This window comes from Neophocaena asiaeorientalis, unplaced genomic scaffold (genome assembly GCF_003031525.2).
Source record: "Neophocaena asiaeorientalis asiaeorientalis breed wild unplaced genomic scaffold, Neophocaena_asiaeorientalis_V1.1 scaffold72, whole genome shotgun sequence".
NCBI lineage: Eukaryota > Metazoa > Chordata > Mammalia > Artiodactyla > Phocoenidae > Neophocaena > Neophocaena asiaeorientalis.
In genome coordinates, this window is record NW_020185336.1 from 7,351,301 (window position 1) to 7,371,299 (window position 19,999).

The 19,999-nt window shown below is 43.2% G+C and overlaps 1 protein-coding gene across 3 annotated transcripts in view; it reads right to left on the minus strand.

Moving 5' to 3' along the window:
- The window catches only part of TANC1 (tetratricopeptide repeat, ankyrin repeat and coiled-coil containing 1), a 230,376-nt gene extending 215,293 nt beyond the window's left edge, over positions 1 to 15,083 (minus strand). For all 3 annotated transcript variants that reach the window (XM_024735886.1, XM_024735887.1, XM_024735884.1), the window contains exon 1: positions 14,986 to 15,083. The gene's annotated coding sequence lies outside the window, so the exon portion shown is untranslated. The remainder of the gene's footprint in view (positions 1 to 14,985) is intronic.
- Positions 15,084 to 19,999: the final 4,916 nt, after the last annotated feature.

Sequence of the window (19,999 nt, forward strand, 5' to 3'; positions counted from 1 at the left end):
AATAACTAAAAAAGCATCCTTAACAGAATTAAATATGAATGTACATAAGTTCCTAAAAACAAGCAATTCTCCTAGATGTTGCTTTTCACCAGAGATCAGCGTCATGCTGTTTAAAGAGCTCTCAAAAGCTCTGTGATAGAAGTAAAATTAAAAGACAGCCTAGACCATTCACAGCCAAACATTCTCAAAAGTATGATCCTGTTGCACCCTTCCTCACTCATCCCAAGGTCTTGATACAAATGTAACTGCCAAACCCCACTCCAGACCTACTGAAATACCACCTGTGGGCAGGCCTGGAAATGTGCATTTAGCGTAAGTGCCCCAGGTGATTGCTATGTTTGGAACTAGGGGTTACGGGAGTAGAAGCTGTTACCTATCTCCACCCACAGAAGTTCTACTCCAAGCCCACCCAGGGGACGTGAAGGAGTTTCTACAGGGAGGCGGGGATGCTGCTTCAAGAACCAAATTTCCTACTGCCCACTGGGCATTTCCAGCTGGGTATCCCAGAGGGGCCCTGAACCTGCCCCTCCCGTCCTGAGAGAGTTCTCGGTTCCCGGTATCATTCATCGTCCCCAGCTTGCTGCCCAGCCTGGAAGCAGCCTTGCTCTCTACCTTCAGTCAGCTGCCAAGTATTCCTTTTCTGTTCTGGAAGCAGCTTCCACTCCACTGCAAAAATCATCTCTCCATGCACACGTTCTGTGTTCTCATCCCTGTTCTAAAAGCATGGTGACAGAGGACCGGCAACCTGAGTTCAAATCTTGGCTGAGCCCGTTTCCTTGTCTGCAAAACGAGGATGACGACAACAGCACTCTGAAAAGTTTCTGCGAATGTTATATGAGCTAACGCACCCTAAATCCACGTTAAAAGGTATTCAACTGACTTTCATATTCTTCCTCCCGTTAACTCAGGCCCCGAACATCATCTTTCACCTGACCTACTTCAAAAGCCTCATAACAGAGAGCCCTGCCACCCATCTGTCCCCGCGCCAGCCTCTCCTCCACACTGCTGCCACCCAAGCTTTTCTCCAACACACGGCTCTGATTTCATCATCTCCCTGCTTTAAAACCTTTGACAGCTATCACTGGCTGCATAGGATCAAGTCCGTACTTCTTTGCCTGGCAAGCAAGGCCTTTTGCAATCTGGCTCTCCCCTCCCTGCCACTGTACCCAAATGCCAGGCGCCATCTGTTCTAGTAACAACACCCCAAACATGACTTGTATTTTCATGCCTCCCAGCCTCTGCTCAGCAGGCGCCCTTCATAGAAAGCCCCTCACTCTCTTCCCCACCTGGCAAAGGGCTAGGCATCCTCCACCTCCGCCCTGAAGCCTTCCCCAGCTCCAACTCCTCCTCCCCTTCCTCCTCCTGGCTCCCGCTGCGCACGTGTCTCTCTAACATTTGTACTCTGCATGCACTTGTCTCCTCAGACTGACACAGAGCTGGGCTTCAAACTCAGAAAGGCACAATGACAGCCCTCAAGAAATATTTGTTGGAAAAATTAATGCAAGACTTCCGCCACCCTTTGACAAGTGCAAACAGTTTCGAATTTGTCAAACAGTTAACACCTTCATGGTAACTTTTTACTTCTAAAACTCCTAAGGATATTATATTCTCTGAGCTAGCTAAGACTGCTCTTAATGAAGAAAGCAAAAAAAAAAAAGCCCTGTCAAGGTCAAATGCCTATAAATCCCATCAGCTTAGAACTCAATCACTATCCCTCTAAAAATGGTATCTCATCACTGTTTCCACGACGGGAGGGGCAATCACGCTCTTTGATTCCTCCTGGCTTGACTTTTGTACGTGGAGCTGGACAATTTAAGGAGTCCTTCTTGCTTAAACAAAACATTTCAGAAAGGAAGGGATAAACAAACTGTTACTTCACGGCAGGAAAAAAGAAGTGTAAAAAAGCTCCAGTGAAAAAAAAAGAAAAAAAAAAAAGCTCCAGTGCAGCTGAACTTGAGTGGCCTCAGGGAATCAAGGTCATTCTCACAGAACAGGTACTACCAGGGCAGGGAGCAGCGTGCACCCTTGTCTTCGTGAGACCTCTTCTTCCACAAGCCATTAACAAAGCCAAATGCCCCAAGACTTAGAAACACCTGATACAAGAAAACGTATCTCACTTCACCCATAAATGCCTATTTAAGCAACCTCCAAGCTGTTCCTTGACTTCTGCCGTTCAAAACGTAGGCTGTTCAAACGTAGCCCGCTTCCTTGTCTGCAAAATGATAACAACAACAGCACTCTGAAAAGTTTTTGCGAATGTTATAAGAGCTAATGCACCCTAAATCCACGTTAAAAGGTATTCAACTGACTTTCATATTCTTCCTCCCGCTAACTCAGGCCTCGAACATCATCAGAATTAATCATATTAATTCTCCCTTCCATGAGTCTTTAATAGGGCACAAGCCAGCAAAGAGAGTCCTCCCCCGTCGTGAGGATTCGGGGCCCTTCAGGGAAGCACCGATGCCTCTCCTCTGAAGGGAAGACTGCGCTCCACATTGGCGGTGGCCCTGTTCATAAACAAACCACACGTAGGACTTGAGTGCGGCACTACAGACTTACTCCATCTAAATAAAATAAAGTTTCTCATTCTAAACCGCACTCCAGCAAAACTCTACATAAGTGTGCGGAGCATCTCATGTTCTCACAGGCTTAGTAAATAAATGGACTTTTTAAATACTGACTTTCATTAAAACCAGAAGGTTTGTTAGCAATATCCTCATGGCAATAATAAAATACCCATTTTATTCTCTGGTTCCTTCTCCTCTATATATTACCATCTAAAAATGTCCCACTTGTTTGTTCAAAACATTTCATATAAACGTCTCACTATTTTAATATAAGCAACTGAGAAATTATGCATAAAGGTTATCTTGAAATCAAGCTCTTATCTGGACTTCTGTAACAAGTACCTTAAAGTTAGCAATTTTTAAAACCCTCAGAACAAACAGAAACTTCCATTCAATTACTGATCCAGAAAGCTGAATTTAAAAATTGGGTTAAGGAGCTTCCCTGGTGGCACAGTGGTTAAGAATCCGCCTGCCAATGCAGGGGACACGGATTCAAGTCCTGGTCCGGGAAGATCCCCCATGCCGCGGACCAACTAAGCCCGTGCTCGGCAACGAGAGAAGCCACCGCAATGAGAAGCCTACGCACCGCAATGGAGAATAGCCCCCGCTCGCCGCAACTAGAGAAAGCCCGCGCACGGAGACAAAGACCCAATGCAGCCATAAATAAATAAATGAATAAAATTTTTAAAAATAAAAATAGGGTTAAGAGGAGAAAGGAGAAAAGGACCTGTTTGGGGCACCTATGAGCCAAGCACACTGCTATGTATAGCTATGTATGTCAGATGTTACAGAACGCCCGAACGAACTTTTTGGCCAGCTGAAATATTTTGTGTAGGTTCTCACCTTTCGTCTTGGCACGAACCTTATAAAACAGGAATTACTATTCCATTTTACAGACAAAGCGACAGAGGTCCAGTAAACTACCCATGGTTCATCTGGCTTCAAAGATCATGCTTTTTTCACTATCTCCTATATATTTGTATTTTTTAAAAAGAAGGAGAAAAAAGCAGTGTACATGTGTATATTTTTAGTGTACTACTATAGGTACAAAGCACTACTCTGTCCAAGGCACCTTATTATTCACAACAGGCAAGTTGTAATGTATAAAATAGTATCCCTGCCCACTAAGCAGTAAACATAAGAATATGCTAGGAACTGCCAATGATGGCTTCCGTCCATCAAAGCTACTTTATATATACCATGATATTCTTCATTAAGACATACAAAACGCCTTTAAGTTTGATTTTTCCCAGACATACAACAAGCACTTGGAAAGATCTCAAGGGAAAAAACTTAAATATCAAATTAAGTTAGCAAAGTCAGTTATGATACGAACTTTTATTTACATGTCTGGGTTTCCAAGACAATGTACATATAAAATTATCACCCTGAGGGTGTATTTAGATTTATGGCTGTACTTGAAATCAGCATAAGCATTTATCAGAAAAATATTCTGTTAAAATTTATGGAATAGAGGTAGAATTAATGCATATTCCTAAATTAATGTATTTAGAAATAAATCTTTATAGAACAGTGTTTTACCATTATAACTCAGGTAACTTGTCATTCTGAATAAAATTCTACCACCAGAAATGTTTAACACTCAAGCCATTTTACCCAAGAGTCACATGATTTATAGTCTTAAGATATACTGAAAACTTATACCCATTTAACCAGGTCAACTATTCAGAATACCATGGTGTTTCCAACCACAACTGGAATAAACTGAACTTGCACCCCTCCCCCATGATATATTAATAAATTTCCAAACAAACTCTAAGCCATTACTTCTTTTTTTTTTTTATAAATTTATTTTATTTTATTTATTTTTGGCTGCTTTGGGCCTTTGTTGCGGCGCATGGGCTTTCTCTAGTTGCGGCGAACGGGGGCTACTCTTCGTTGCAGTGCGCCGGCCTCTCATTGTTGTGGCTTCTCTTGTTGCGGAGCAGGGGCTCTAGGCGCACGGGCTTCAGTAGCTGTGCTCATGGGTTCAGTAGTTGTGGCTCGTGGGCTCTAGAGCGCAGGCTAAGTAGTTGTGGCGCACAGGCTTAGTTGCTCCGTGGCATGTGGGATCTTCCCAGACCAGGGTGTGAACCCGTGTTCCCTGCACTGGCAGGCGGATTCTTACCCACTGCGTCACCAGGAAAGCCCCCATTACTTCTTTATATTTTAAAGAAAGCAACTTATGAATTGCTAAATTAAATTGCCTGCTCCCAAATCATAAGGAGAAAAAAGCACAGTCTAGGAGCTATTCTTGCGAAAAATATTCAACCTGAATCTAAACGTGCCTTTAGATTAAAGGAAAGCCTCTAGTTTACAGAAAATACAGATGACAAACGAACAAGGTAAACACCAACACAAGGAAACAAATTCAGATATGGTACATCCTACAAGTTCTCTGCTGAAAGTCAGCAGAGGGAGGGAGGAGGTGGTATTTTTCTATATTTAAAAAACTACAGGGACAAAAGCAACAACCCACAGTGCAATATGTAACCCTTGACTGAATCCTGGTTCCACAAAACAGAAATGGTGACAAATGACATTTGGAGGACAATTAGATAACAGTAAGAAATTACTGTTAATTTTATTAAAAGTGATAATGAGGTGGTGATTTTTGTCCTTAAGTCTTTAGTTAGAAATGCATACTAAAATTTGTCAGCTGAAATTATATGATGCCTGGGATTTGCTTTAAAATATTTTGGCAAATTAACCCAACATTGTCTTCGCTAAAAGATGCTCTTCAAAAAAAGCTTCTACAATTCAATGCACTTGGGAAATACTAACTCCTCTGTTTCCCTTCAAGGAGGTAGAGAATGAACATTAGAAATAAGGATGCTCAAAAGTCCTGCAGTTAAAAACAAAAACACCTGTTTTACTTTTGTTACCCCAGATCTTCCTGCTTATTTGAACATAAAACCTTGCTTCCCTGCATAATGTCTATTAATTTCCTGAGAGTCCATTTCCGTGGAACCCACTTTGGGAACTGCTGCCTTATCTAGATAAACCACCCTGAGGTAAGGTTCTCCTAAGTCACGTGCAAGCTTCAAGAATCCTGAATAATCAAATATTCACAACTGCATCTATTTGCAACTTAGGAGCCGCTCACCTCTTCTGTCTTTTGAGTCGATAAATTATTATATTTACTCTTTAAGTTAACATGCTTTAATTTATGTCATACTCTTTCTGTAATATGAAATTGCTACTGGAAAATTTCCCTCAAGTGGACTTAAATTTCACTTATTCACATCCACTTTCTTGGAAATCTACAATGGAATAGATTTCAAATTCTTAAGTTTCAAACCACACCTAGTTTTCACTTTCAAAAGTATCTTGAGATATTTCAAAGGGTCCCTCCCCAAACCCTCTCCAGAGACTCCTCAAAATAAGTAACTGGCTTCACAGAAAAAAACCACAAAACAGAACAAAACATAACCTCAAATCAAAACTCTTTCACAGTCCTTCAGGTGGTACTTAAGGGTTCCTAATAACTTACCTCAGAGACCCCCAGATTTCCATCTTTATGCACCAGAAGTGGTCCCATTCTTATAAACGGATCCTATGGGTACGTGAACAACTAAATCCCAAGACAAATTCACCTTACCACAAATTCTACTTACTCCACGGCTAAAAGTTTTATAGCAAGCTTTGAGATATCTGTAGTTCATTTGAGAAAAACTGTGTCCTATTCCCCAATACTTTTAAAAAATCCTTTGGAAATTCACTTAAAAGAACACAAAAATGGCTAACAGAGAAATCTAAGCTAGAAGTCACTACTACAAGGAAAGAATCAAATTTGATGTCTCCCTGGCATCTGGGAAGTAATTCACAACATTCAAAACCCTTTCATATACATTCCGTCATCTGACCCTCAAAACCCTGGAGAGACGCCTGTTTTCCATCATAACATATATCTAACATGGCTCAATTTGAAAGCTGACAACCTGTCAACCCTCAATTATCCTTACCATGGAGAGAATGTCGGCATAAATAATTTGATTCAGCTGAGCAGTGTGGTGTCCCTCACCTCCTGTCTCTCAGTGGGGATGCTCAGGCCAGACCCTACCACAGGGACTATCACACATGATTTTGCTTGGGGGTACTTGCAGACAGCTAACTGTCCATAGGCATTTAGATCTTCATACATATCATCCTCCAGGCCTTTCCTATTATTCCACAAGGAGAGGAGACTCTCCTTTGAACTCACTACACCTGCTAGGATGGTCCAGTAATATCTTTGTAGCACCATCCCATGGAGCTTTCCATGTTCACCCATGCCAGTGTTCCCACATAAAAGAAGGGCAATGCGTAACTGCAGGCAACGCATATGAGGGCAGACAAAACTGCTTTGGAATAAAGTGACCATGGTTTGGATCCTGGATGTTCCTGTCTTGGCCACATGTGCTCCTTGCTCTCAGATCCCTCACACGTACATGGCGCTCTCTACCTCCTAAGGTTGTCAAGGGCTGGAGGAGAGAGACCCTCCCCATGGTAAACAGCACGGAGCAGTGTTTAACAACTGCGGGTTGTCTGCCTGCCTTTCTCCCAGAAGGGGAAACAAGCAATTTTTAAAAATGACTAAGGCAAGCCAGGACCCAACCATCAAGAGGCCTACAACCCATAGGCAAAGCAAGCAGGCAAACGACTTTTTAATAAAAGACAAAAAGAGAAAAACATTACAATCAACGTACAAGCAATGTGCTGGGGGGATTAAATAGAAGGAACCATTTAGAGGCAGAAGGGAGAAATCAGAAAAATGTGAATGAGAAAGCAATATTTACTTAAGCTAGGCCTTGAAGGACAATGAAAATTTCAGTGGTGGGGGGAAGGGGAGGACAGCCTCCTCAGAGGCAAAATTGAAACGAAGTAGGACAGTTACAGTCTCAGTGGCAGAGACACATGGAGGACAAGTGGGTGTAGTAAAGAAAGTTACAAATCAGACCATACAGAATCTTGAAACCTATGAATAAAAGGGGAACAGCCAGGGCTCTTATCTGTCCTTGCATTAGCTATGGTGTTTTCAGTTGCAAGTAACAAAAACTACGTGACAATAAGGGACTTAAACTGGGGTCTCAAAACCTTTTGATCATGCAGCCCTAACAGTAAAAATATTAAACATGTACCCCAATAATTTATACATAATTAAAACACTAGTTACAAATTACATGTGTATACTAATGTAGTATATACATTATAAAACATCCATCAAAAACTCTTTAAAGGATGAGAATGATCCAAACAGTATTCTTAGGTTTATTTGCATTTATTAATACACATCCATACACAATTTTGGTGCCAACTCATTAAATTTGATTTAAAAGGCATTTCCTAAGCACATGTCTACATGTTCTTATTCCTGTAGATTTACATCATTACCATTCAACTTTCTTTGCAAGAATCTTTTTAAACCACTTGGCTATTTTGTTGTAGTCAGTCTACTTAAAACTAGATGATAGGGCTTCCCTGGTGGCGCAGTGGTTGAGAGTCCGCCTGCCGATGCAGGGGACACGGGTTCGTGCCCCGGTCCGGGAGGATCCCACATGCCGCGGAGTGGCTGGGCCCGTGAGCCATGGCTGCTGAGCCTGTGCGCCCGGAGCCTGTGCTCCGCAATGGGAGAGGCCACAACAGTGAGAGGCCCGTGTACCGCAAAAAAAACAACTAGATGATGTAACCCATAAATCCATTTACATGGATAGAGTTCACCAAAGACAAGAATAAGAATGAGGGTACCACTGTCAGTTCCACCAGGTTGTAAAATGCCTCCTCTTCCCTCAGGCAACCTTCTATAACCTAAGTGACAAGAAGACTTTCAGATATAACAACCAGTGTCAACTCATCTATTAAATATTAGTAAAGCTTATTTTTTTTCTAGATAAACTTTTAATATTTTCTTCCTTCCCATATCGGATGGTCTGGCACACTCCACCTTGGAGATCACTGCCTCAAACAATAATAAAAAAAAATTTTCCCACATAAGAAGTTCTGAGTCACAGTGGTTTTAGGGTTGGTTAATTCAGCAGCTAAAAAAAGTCCCTGTGGTCTTAGGCTCCTTCCGTCTTTGTACTCTGTGATTTTCAGAGTGTCAACCTGTTTTATTGTACTGACCATCTTAGGTTCTCAATATGGTGGGACCCAATAGTTGGTCAAACACTTAATCATTAACCAGTCACCAGCAACAGGTATGGATGGTATTACTAAGGTTGACTTGGCTTAATCAAGATACACTCCCTGGGACCGGACGTACACCCAACTTACCCTGCAACACATGGGCAATGGAAAACTAATCAAAAGCAGCATTATGTTATCAAGCAATGTGGTAAATTTTCACAGCAATGGGCCCCTGCTATGAATCATGTAACCACCAGAGCATGAGTGCGCCTAGACCCAGGCAGAAAAGCCACCCTGCTGAACCCAGCTCCAATTTCTGAATCCCAAGCAAATAAAGGGTTGCTGGTTTAAGCCACAAGAAGGAAGGGAGGACCAGGATGGGGAATGCTGTGGTATGGGCAAGAAACTACCCCTGAGCCACAGCACTCTACATATGTAGGACAGTGGGTGAAGAAAGAACAACGCTGTTTCATTTCCACAGAATTTTTAAAATTCAATCATCTAGTTCAGAGTCAGCAAGCACTCAGTAAACATTAAGAATTGATGTTACTAATCCCAAGTAATTTAGTATAAAGCGTGGCAGACAGAGGGGAGTATAATGGGTTACATGGGAATAATGACCAACTTCCGAGTTTTTTGCAGTAATTCAATACCCTGTTACACAAGTGCCTGTGCACGAAGCAATTCAAATCCCCACAGAGTGTGGAAAAGTCTACTACTCTCAAGACTATAGGGTATATATCACAGGAGCATTAAAAATGTTCACATTCTTTGGCATATTGGTATGTTGTTATGACCATCAACACCACTTTTGGAAACATATCCTGCATTAGACAGCGAGCTCTTTTTGTTTACCCAGCTCCCTCTCTCTTCCATTAATAATAACCCCCTTCTTTGTAGGATACTTTGTCTCCCCACAGTCCCATCTTGTGGGTCTAATGGGGACTGCCAACCGTAACTCTCCTTTGGCTGGCATCAGGCCAATCTGGGTTCTCTCCAGGGTTTTCTCAAATTGGAACTAAGAACAAAGAGTCAGTTTCTTGATGATGAGAGGTTTTGAAGGTACCAGCAGCCAGGTACCCCTGTGTGCTGGGCCCTATGATTTTTTAATTTATTTTTTATTGGGCCCTGTGATTTAATGATGCGTAAATCATATCTGAGCCAAAGGGCTCTGATAGCCTGAGAGATATTTCTTTCCAAAACACCTAAATGTCAAAATGGGCTGGTTAAAATAAATTATAGTAATGTATGTAATGGATTTACTAAACAGCCATTAAAACAGTGCCAAAGAAGAATGTACTGATATGACAGGAGAAAAAACACATCACATAAGTATATACTGTACTCTAAACTGTGCAGATACATTACATGCACCCTTGTGTGTCGAATCTTTTACATATTTCTTCAAAAGCACATGTAATAGAAGATCCCATTTTTGCATGAGCATATATGCATGAAAAGGTCACAGCCAAGTGTTTCTTAGAGACTTCCCCAACTCCGACCCCAACTCACGGAGGTAATAAGCCTCTGTTCTGGGCGTGGCAGACAGGGTGGTGAGTGGTGAGTCACCGTGGTTCTGGGCTGTACGGCTGAACATCCTGGGTTCACATCTATATGGTTGTGACTGGAAGATTTTTACTAATAAATTCCCTCATGGTAGTGGCAAAATCTGTGCTAAAATTCAGGGACTATGCCATCCCTCTGCAACACTTTTCTTGTCCTTGACATTCCTACCTATAGGACTCTTCTTTCCAGAATATTCTCCTTGATCACACACACCTGCAGGAGCCCCTAAAGACAACATCCACCCTAGAAGGGCATCCCTCATCAGTAACACAGCCAACCCAAACCAGAACCCCTTCGACACTGCACAAGATAACGTCTCCCGATAGCATTCTTTATCAAAAGTCCTCCCCTAACCTTCAAAATCCATTCTCCTCATAATAAAAAACCAGAAGCCATTCTTCTGCTTTGCTGCTCTTGTCCCCTTCTGTTACACTGATAACCAAGTCTCCCAACTTCATTAGCAAATACTGCTTCATAACACTGTCTCTCTACGCACACCTGAAAATGGCAGCCTTTTTATTTTATAGTCAGCCAATCAGAACTCATTGATGAGTTCTCAACCTCTTCCTGAGGTTTAAACCCCATTGTTTAATATTTTAAAAAGATGGTCTTCTGAGAATAAGTTTAAAGAGCTGAAGATGAACAGGTTGCTCGGACATAAAAGAGCCTATGGCTTAGCACATAATTTTATTTTAGAGCCTTTTAAAGAAAATCCATACCAGCTTCCAGATGAGTGTCAAGTTGCGCTCAGCGCTCTTAAATAGGCAAGCAGGACACAGTACAAACATTTAGAGTCACAGTGAAAATGGGTCACCTGCAGCCTACTACTTCTTTACCGTTAAGCCAATAGCATAAGGGAAGAATTTATTTAGCACAGGAAGTGCTGCAAAATCAGACTTACCCAGACATCAGTAGAAAGAGCCCAAGAAGGATGTCACCAAAAGTGGGACATTTATCCGGGCTTTGTAATTCAGCTGAGAGATATCAAGAAGAAAGGCAAATGATATGTTCATTGCTTATTTTAAAAAAGATGTACAGATTTGAGAAGTGATTTCCTTAAGAATGCTGTCTGGGTTACTAGTCTGGATTATAAATCACACTAGACACTGAAGCCTACTTAATAAAAAAGAAGTTGAAAATAAACAAATGGTTAGTTTGAGGTATGTGAATTTCTGAAACTCTCTTGGGAAGCAAGTTTTATTACCATTATTACTGAACTATTTTTAATCTCTGACATCAAAGCATAGATGTTAACCCTGGGGTTCTGAAACCCGAATAACCCATAAATGAAATGCCACATATTAACATTAGTCTGTTTGTCAAGTTTTAGCCAACTTACTTGTGACTCCGTGAATAAAGAGAGACATGGGGGTGGGAAGAGGGAGAATCAGAAGACCTAGGTTCAAGTTCACCTCCACCATTTATAGATGATATCAAGCAAACTGATCTAACTTGTCCCGCCTCAGTTTACTTAACTGAGGGTTTAAGGATAAAATACGTAAGTAAAGCCCTTTACAAACCCCAAAGTACTATTCTAATATTTCAGTACTGGCTCCAGAATGCCTACATTTCTCAAACTACTGGACAGTCACAGAACTTTACGGTTGAAAGGTAATCCCATTACAGGGATGATAACAATGAGAAAACTAAGGCCCAGAAAGTCTTAAGAGCCTAGTAAACAGACAACATTTGTAAACTGGTGGGAGGTTGGGAAGAGGTCCTAGTTTTTCCACCATTAAAATATGCATTTTAAAGGATGGTTCAAAACAAAGCTATCCTAGGAACTAAAACAAATCTCTCCCCAGCAATACATATATTTCTTCTGCTTTATTTTGCTTTTGTAAACTTTACTCCTGTAACTTACAAGTTAAACAAACTTTTCATCAGAAAGATAAAAAATAAAGCCATGGGCTTCCCTGGTGGTGCAGTGGTTGAGAGTCCGCCTGCTGATGCAGGGGACACGGGTTCGTGCCCCGGTCCGAGAAGGTCCCACATGCCGCGGAGCGGCTAGGCCCGTGAGCCGTGGCCGCTGAGCCTGCGCGTCCGGAGCCTGTGCTCCGCAACGGGAGAGGCCCCAACAGTGAGAGGCCCGCGTACCAAAAAAAAATAAAAATAAAAATAAATAAAACCATCTCTCTGACTATGAGACTCACAGCCTACTTGTAACCCAACCCAGACAAAAACCTTTACAATTGGGTTAGAAATGTCTAATGGAAACATCGACATAACATGAACCTCCAGCTATGCTGGCAGACATCATTATAATATGGATTACAGTTCTAGCAGCCCAGGGATACTGATTTTAATGTTCCCGGGAGACAAAGAATTAATCAGCAACTCAGAGGGGGGTGTTGCCTAAAAATGAACAATTTAATCGAGAAAATTCCATTGTCTTTAGATTTGTGCCCTCAGTCACCCACTATCAAAAACCCACTATGGCACCAAATAAATTGTGTGTGGTTAAAGAGACGAAATGTTCTTTTCTACAGGCTGTTATGGGAAGCAGAAAAAGGCTGACTATGAATCAATTATGTTTTAGTTCCACGATGGACATAAATTATGATAATTTAGACATTCTGGTGGTTAAACCAAAAAAGCAGGAAAACCATGGCTCCCAAGTCCCAGTAAAAGTTAAGTTTGTGGTATCACAGCTGAAAGACAGGGTCATGAAAAGTGACCTTAAATTTATTTCTGGACTTTCCTGCCTCCACTAAAATCGATGACACTATTTCCCATCTCTTATTGTCAAATCACAACAATCCGGAAGCCTGGACCGAATTCACTTGGCAGGTAACAGGAGCAACCCTAAGAGGAAGTCCTGAAGGATGTCAGATACCATATTTCCTTCACTCCCACATACTTTTCATCTTAATACCTCCAGGATATATTTACGATGAGTTCTGACTGACACTCACCAAGCATTCTGGCTGACACAAATTTTGCAAAAACTGGCATACTCCAAGGGAAGGTCCCTTGTGAGATCTTCAGTAGCTTAGATGAGTAAAACAGTCAGACTACCACTATAATGAACATCTCTCGGTGGCTCATAAATTCTTTCATTCCCAGCAATCAAAAAGCAGCTGTTAAAATCCTGGAATCTTCCTAGTAGCAGATCTTAAATACCTCCAAGCTGGCCAGGGAAGCTTCCCAACTGCTTTCTTCTCCTTCCCCTCCCCCATCCCAGGAGTGCCAGGCTGGCAGGAATAACGATGACCCAGGAAGGAAAGAAAAAAAAAAAAAAAGGGAGGGAGGGAGAGAGAGAGAGAGTAGCGGATCTGGTGAAAGCAGAGATGCAGACTCCCTTCATTTCCACTACGCATTAATACCAACTCTCTGTACTAACTCACCAGGTTTCTCCTTTCCTCTCCTATCCCCATCCCCCTCCAAACACATTAACTTCTGCAGTCTGATGGTGTGGCATTTGGAGTTAATGACCTCAGCAGTCCTAAGGCCATTCCTCAAAGATTTTTAACCAGTCACTTCCTTTCCATGGCAGAGTTCGAGGCCCATCCCACGGGAAGATTCAGCTTCCTTTTTACCTTGTAACCCGCCCAGACGGCGATGCTCCTAGGGTCAAGTTCAAGATGAAGGTGCCCTCCTAACCTCCCGGAGTTGACTCAAGCAGGGAACAGCGCTACCGAGACGAGTCCCATCCCTCAAGACACGGGGATCTGGGGCTGCCAACAGTGGACTGGAGGGGGTTGGGAGGGGTAGACTGTCGCCGAGCCCGGCGTCCTCCGAAGCCCTGGCCGCGGCGCCGTATTTCTACCTGGCCACCGCCGCATTTCCTCCCGGAGCCTTACACAATATGTGAAGTAAGTTTTGAGAACGCCGGTCCAGAGACATTTCTGTCTGCAACCTCGGCACACAATGCCTTGGGGCTTCCTTCCTCGCCAGCCGTTCCGGAAAGCTGCCGCGCCAAAGCGGGGAGCCCGTCACACCCACAGCGCTGCGCGCCCGCACCCCAAAGTCCGGGAGGAAGAACGTGCGCCCTGACATAAGTCCCCCCAAAGAAGTGAGCACTCTTCCGTTTCCAAGAACGGGGGGGGATACACAATCTTGAAATAATTCTCACTCTCCCTAAAGATCTAATCCTAGGTCCCCCCCACCCCCCAAAAAAGAACGTGGATATACTCATCGCAGTGTTCTTGGAAGCGAAGCAATACTTTCAGCCCAGAGTGGGGCAATATGACTCCCTCCGAGGCTTAAGTTCACCCGTCAACTTCGCGACCCACGCTCATCTCCGGGGGCGTCCCGGACCCCGCGGTGCCAGGCGCGCTTCTTCCTCGCCTCCCCCAACCCCAGGTACCAGGCGCAGCCCAGGCCCTTGCCAAGCCCGAAGGCAACAGAGGAGGCGGGAAAGGGGGCGCGGAGACGCGCCGGGCGGAGGTGGTCCAGAAACTCGAGCGTGCAGTCGCGCGTTCCCGGCGCCCCCGAACCCCAGCTCCGCCCGGGGCCGGCTCGGTCCGGCGCGGAGCTGAGGCGAAGGGAAGGTACCGATTCTCCAGAGCCGCCAGGACCGAGGCCCGAGGCGCCCAACAAGTTCGTGCCTATCCCCGGAAAGCTCCCGGGTGTGCCCAGCGAAGGGGGGGCAGGGAGCCTCCAGAAACTTTCCCACATGCCTTTCCACTCTCCCATCACCCTCTCCTCCTCCCGAGACCCCTGCTCCCCTCTGCACCGCAGCAGCTGGCGCTGCCCGGGACGCGCGGAGGCCGGCGGCGGCGCCAGGGCGGCGGGAGTTACCTACCGGGAAAGTTTCCAGCCCCTCGGTGAGGTTCCCTACCGCTAGGGCCGGGCCTCGGGGCGCGGCCAGCTCTGCGCTCCGCGGCTGCCTCTCCGCCAGCTCCCAAAGCGGCCGCTGCTCCCGCAGCTGCCACAGCTCAGGCTGCGCTCCGGCCCGTCCCCCCGCCTCGCACGGCCCACACCGGGGCCTCATTGGCAGCGCGAATCCCCGCCCTTGCGCGTGTTCCCGAAGGCACCTTCCTCTCGCGCGCCCGCCCGGGCCGCGCCTCCCGCGCCCTCCCCGCCCAGGCTTGCGGCGGCTCCCGGGACCCACTGCGGTCCGGCGCGTGAACTTTCTGCGGGGTGCCCAGCTTCCCCCTTGGGGGCTAGTCCCCCGAGGCTGCGCTTGGTTCCCTGAAGGATTGGACTCAAGATGGGCGATAGTCCATCTTTTTTTCAACCTCTAAAAAAAAAATCAGTGAAGTGGCCTGGCCTCCCCTCCTTGCTGCATTTTGAAAACAGCCGAGGAGGACATATGGGAGCAATTAGCCAAGATGAAGTTTTGGTGGATGTTTTAGGGTGCCTTGTGTGGCTTTCTTGAATTTTCTCTGCCTCACTTAACTACATACACACTCACTCACTTTCTTGGGCAAGAATGAGCTAAGGCAGATGTAAGGTGTAAAGGGCACCTCGCCTGCTGTGTCTTTTTCTTTCCCGAACGCGAATTAGGGAGGTTTGGGAACCGGTGATTGCCTCGAGCGTCCCCGGGTCCGGGTCCCAACAGCCTCCTCCAGCCGCTCGGGGCTGGCCCTGTGTTGTCTGTGCTACATCCTTGGAGGGCAAACGTCATGCTTGTATCGGCGGGAGGAGGGAGGTATGGAGGTAGGAGAAACACAAAGATGCTATTATTGTTTCGGTCAGTAGCAGTAAATTAAATTCCCGAGTTCCCAAAATGTTTTGTTATCCCCCAGCAGAGCAAAAGCCAGGGTAGGGGCTATGGATTCAGGAATCCTGGATTCCCAGGCAGGCAATTTAGGCTGGGGGGCGCAGCCTACTCCACACCCGAAGGCTTTTAGACCAGCCTTGTTCACGGAGAGATCAACTAGGACTGTTGCTGTCTTGTGTGGCCTGCGGGAATCATGCACAGGTCACCCCAATGGTGTGTCTAGAGCAGGGAATACAGAAGTTGCTATAAATGGATTTATTGGCAACCCCTAACCTTGCTGTGGCAAATCCGCCTTTAAAGACAACTGTGTTTTAAACGAGTCCCCACATAAAAACTTCAACCTCACGCAGAGCTTCCCAATATAAAGATACCCGGTGAGAGGAGCGTCCATATTTAAAGTTCCCATGAAAAGGGACAGGAAGTAAAATGCCACACAATCTCTTTACATAAATAAAAGATGACTGAAACTTGCTGGCTTTTTCACCCACAGTTTCAAAGGCCTGATTATTACTGTGCTGATATTTGAACAGTAAACTTATCAGCAGGCTTGAAGTCTTCCTGAAACAAAGCAGGATATGAATATTTAAAATAAAATATAAACTGACTAAATCAGAAGAGCAGTAGACTTATTTCTTCACTCTGAAATGTCCCATTGCTGAAAAATATGGTAATCTGTTTTAATTTCTCTTGAAATGCACAAAAGTTACCAGTCTTTCAACAACAGATGAAAAAGCAGGACAGCAACCTCAGTAATAAAAGGATGACACAAATTAAAGAAAAAAAAAAAAAAACTCCACGCTAGTCTAACTAATCTTAAATATTAAGATATAAAAGAAACAATCCTAGGGAAATAGACTGGTACAGTTCCCTGCCTCCCACTTCGACTTCATTATAATAGGTGAAATGTATAAGTGGATGAAATTTACAATTTGTATCACATTTTTCTGCCTTTGGCTCTTCTAAGTTATATTCTCCAAGTTTTTGATGAAATTGCTCTGTTAAATTGGGTTCTGAAGACAATGAAATTCATTTTTTTCCCTCTATCCTCAAAGCTCCCTTAGTAGCAAGCAGAAAATCACATAAAGTAAATATGCTAATTACCGGCATCATCTTTAACTTATTCCTAGTTGAAAATTTTTTGTCTTTATAGCTTCAGAAGTCACAGTCATTAAAGAAGTAACTTCATCACTGCCTAGTTAGGAGTGTTTAACATTCTAAACAGGCATACAGCTAGCAATCTGAAATTTGTACACAGAAGGGCCCTGTCTCCCCTTCTTCCTGTAGTGTTTATATAATCCAAACTACCTATGTTATTAGGTAGTTATAATTGTGCATATGTTATTATGCACAATCAGATCTCCACCTTTAAACAGTTAACATTACATACAGTATGTCATACTAAGAACATCAAAGCTGTCTTAAGCTGTGAGTGAAAAGGGTACATTTTATAGAAAACAAGGCCAAAAACACAGAGTAATAAAAAATTCATGGGTGAGGAAAAAAAAGGGGGATCCATTAAGACCAAGTCTGCAAGAAAAATTTATGAACATTTTGTAAGCAACTAAATAGGTGTAGTATTAGTGGAACACAGGTTCAAAAAATGAATTTTAATGATCTTTAAAAATCTGCTTTTCCCTTAAAAAAATAAAAGATGTTTTTGGTTAGTTGTTGGGTGAGGGCTTGAGTTTTAGGGGGAGGGGAGGGCAAGAATCACCTCTTGCTTTTCTTACAGTATTTCTGCTTACCTTATCCAGTTTTAAAAGCTCACTCATTACATTTCTGTTAATTCCAGTCAAAAAAAATCAAAAGAAATATAGATCACGTGAATGTTATATGTTGAACACGTTCACCAAGCATACATACAATATACTGGATTCTATTTTTAAATTTTCTGTCAGTTTGCCAGCAGTGTAGCTTTTCTCAGCAGAGTGAAAGAAAACAGCAAATAAACTGGTTATTTTACCCTACAATTTATTACCCAGGGCAATAGGCTGAGGAAGGCGTGAGAAAAGAATGTGCCTTGTGAGTGTTAGTACGCTATTTTCCCTTGCTCAGATTCTTAAGTACTTCTATTTTAAAGCAAGACTAAGTTAGGATCATAGCCAGTGTTTATTATGGTATGTGTAGTATAGAAGACATAGTGAGAAGTGAAATGTTTAAAACAGTATAGTACAGACTGCCAACAAACACATGAAAGAATGCTCAACATCACTAGTCGTTGGAGAAATGCAAATCAAAACTACAATGAGGTATCACCTCACACCCGTTAGAATGGGCACCATCAGAAAATCTACAAACGACAAATGGGGGAGAGGGTGTGGAGAAAGAGAACCCTCCTGCACTGTCGGTGGGAATGTAAATTGATACAGCCACTATGGAGAACAGTATGGGAGGTTCCTTTAAAAACGAAAAATAGAACTACCATACAACCCAGCAATCCCACTACTGGGCATATACCCTGAGAATAGCATGGTCAGATGTGGGCTAATGGCAGACACCCATCCAGGGATATCAAAAGCCATACTTGTACACAGTTATTCAGGCAGTTAAATTAAAAGAATTGTCTAACTGGACATACAAACCCCTCTGCAGGTCTAGCACATGGCCTGCCAATATTGTAGAAGCTCATCCAATAGTGGCTAGGCTAATGCATGGAATCTAAAGAAAAAAAAAATGGTTCTGAAGATCCTAGGAGCAGGACAGGAATAAAGATGCAGACCGTAGAGAATGGACTTGAGGACACGGGGAGGAGGAAGGGTAAGTTGGGACGAAGTGAGAGAGTGGCATGGACTTATATATACACTACCAAATGTAAATAGATAGATAGTGGGAAGCAGCCGCATAGCACAGGGAGAAAGACAGAGACAACTTCCAAGCCAAAATGTTCATACAGCAAGATTCCTCCATTTAGAAAACTATCTTTTAAACTAGTCTTGGTATTTAATACAATAATTAGAAGTTCTATCTAAAACAGTCTATTAAAAATCTTTAAAGTTGGGGCAGAAATGTTTAAATCTACACTTTTGCACTCTAGATCTTTTGTGTGTGTCATGTCTAAATGTTTCAATCGCTTTAACGGGGATCATGTCTGCCTAAGAGAAAATAGGGCATGATGTAATTATCACTGGGCTTCATTAGAGAAGTCACCCCTTACCTAGAGCATTTGTTCTAAAAACCAGCTACTTGGTAAAGATTGATTTGACTACCTAGTGAGCTGTAGCTAAAGCCCTGTTACCTTTCAGTGAATTCAAAGCTCTTCTAGCTTTCACAGCTAATCTATTGCCTCTCACTCTTCAAGGTTTTCTGTGCCTTTGAAAAGACCACCTGAAGGGAAAGAGATTACTGATACAATCACAATAGAAACAGGTTAAAACAAGACATCAGGAACCCAAAAGAAGACAGCAATCACTGGGGGTTAAAATTGGATGATGTCCTCTTAGGCTCTTCATCTTCTTTCTAATTCTCCACACCCTCACTCTGTCCCCAAGAGCCAACCAGAATGTTAGAGGCCTAAATTTTGTTAACAAAGAATTGGTACTTGCAATTTAAAAAAAAAACAAAAAAAAACTGTCCTAATATTTATCTGGGAATCTATATTTAACTTATTCAAAATAAGGTGGCATTTGGAGAAACTGGATTACTCATACATCGCTGGTGGCAATATAAAATAATACAGCCACTCTGGGAAATGATTTAGCAGTTACTTTTAAAAACAAACAAACAACAACAAAAAAACCCCTAAATATGCAACTACTATATGACCCAGCAATTACACTCCTGGACATTTATCCCAGTGAAATGAAGACTTGTGTTCACACGAAAACCTATACACAAATGTTCATAGCAACTTTATTTGGAATAGCCAAAAAGTAGAAACAACCCAGAGATCCGGCAACAGACGGATAGTCAAACAAACTGGTTCATCCATGCCATGGAATACTTACTCAGCGATAAAATGGAATGAACTATTGGTGCACACAACTTGGATGAATCTGCAGGGGATTATGCTGAATGAAAAAAAGCCAATTCTAAACGGTTACATACTGTATGATCCATTTATATAACATTCTTGAAATGACAAAATTATAGAAAT